General features: G+C 39.5%; 1 long non-coding RNA gene and 1 pseudogene across 1 annotated transcript in view; one reads left to right on the forward strand and one right to left on the reverse strand.

Annotated features, from left to right (window-relative positions):
• Positions 1 to 1,515, forward strand: part of LOC111725149 — a 12,257-nt gene that overhangs the window by 3,444 nt on the left and 7,298 nt on the right. The gene's annotated exons all lie outside the window — the stretch shown is intronic.
• On the reverse strand, positions 912 to 1,250 carry LOC100957120 (annotated as a pseudogene).

Below are 1,515 nucleotides of genomic sequence, written 5' to 3' on the forward strand. Positions count from 1 at the left end.
GCACTCTACCCAGAGGGACAGCTTGAGGCTCTGTCTCAAAAAAAAAAAAAAATAGGTAAAAAAAAAGAGTTTGTTGTATTCTGGGATCTTAGGTCTGGTTCTCAGCAGCAGACCCTGATATAAGGACTCAAGTACAAGGGAGTTACTAAAAAATAATTATTTAAGAAAAAGATTTATTAAAGAAATGGATATTTATAGGGGAAGTTGGTTAAGAACATGGGGGAGAATTGACATGCTCCACTAAAGACAATAGTATTGTGAAAAAATAATTCAATTTCACTATTAATGTAAGAAATGCAATCTACAAGAGTAAGATACTTTCCACCTACCACATTTGCAAAGATTTAAGAGTCAACATCCAGCTCTAGATTGGCTGTGGTGAAAGAAGCTTTTAAATACATCATTATTAGGGGTATGAATTGGTGCAGTCCTTTTTGGAAAAAAACATTTAGTAGAATCTATCAAAATTTAAAATCACGTGCCTTTTAACGTAATGATTCCTTTCCTAGGAATTCATCCTCTAGCCATATTCACACAAAGGCAGGCTGTCTGCTGCAACACTATTTGCAGAGGCAGAAACTAAAAACAACCAATAAGGGCCACCTAGTCAAACTAATATTATTTTCTGTTTAAAATGAGATACATTATACAACAGTACATATGGCATGGGGAGGTACCTGTGGGACAGTGGATATATTTGTTGCTATTTTTTGTGTGACCTTGTGCAAGTCATTTAACTTCTCTGTATCTCACTTTCTTCATATGTAAAGTGCATTTAAATAGTGTTAAAATGAGAGGGCTGCTGCAAAGATTGACTTAGTTGGTATGTATAAAGTATTTTGCCTAATGCCTGGCACATAGTAAGTGCTCAGGAAGTTACAGCATTGTTTTTTTATTATAATTTATTTTATTTAACAATCTAGGAAGCTCACAGCCATCAGCAGTTCCAGCGCGATTTCAGGTGCAACTGGGAATTCAGGAATCTCCGTGGAGCTGTTAGTGTAGCGAAACTTGTAGGTAAAATAGATGCATAGTTTTGATAGTATATGTGATGGGATTGCTCTAAAATTGACCTCATTGGTTTCATTCTCAGCAAACTGACCTGGGCCACTCAACATGGCTCTTATTGTTCCTGATGTTAGTGCAGGTTCTCTTTTTAGAATAAATTCATGACCATCAGAAGATACCAATTTAACATACATGGCATCAGGGCCTTCACAGCCACCATGGGTTTTCTCCTCTACATCCATTATGTTCTCAGGGAACATGTTGCTTCCCTGGGAATTTTAGTAGTTTTTCAGCAGCCCCACAGCCACCGCAGCCACCGCAGCCAGGTCCCAGCTTACTGCCACAGCCCTTACTCCAGGGCCTCCCCCTCCCCCGCGACCCCAGCTGCCTTAGTTATAGCATTGTTAAGAAAAAAAAAAAATTGAATTCAAGGGCGGCACCTGTGGCTCAAAGGAGTAGGACACTGGCCCCATATGCCAGAGGTGGCAGGTTCAAACCTAGCCCCAG

The sequence above is a fragment of the Otolemur garnettii genome, unplaced genomic scaffold, assembly GCF_000181295.1.
Source record: "Otolemur garnettii isolate 467f Iridium unplaced genomic scaffold, OtoGar3 scaffold00032, whole genome shotgun sequence".
Taxonomy (NCBI): domain Eukaryota; kingdom Metazoa; phylum Chordata; class Mammalia; order Primates; family Galagidae; genus Otolemur; species Otolemur garnettii.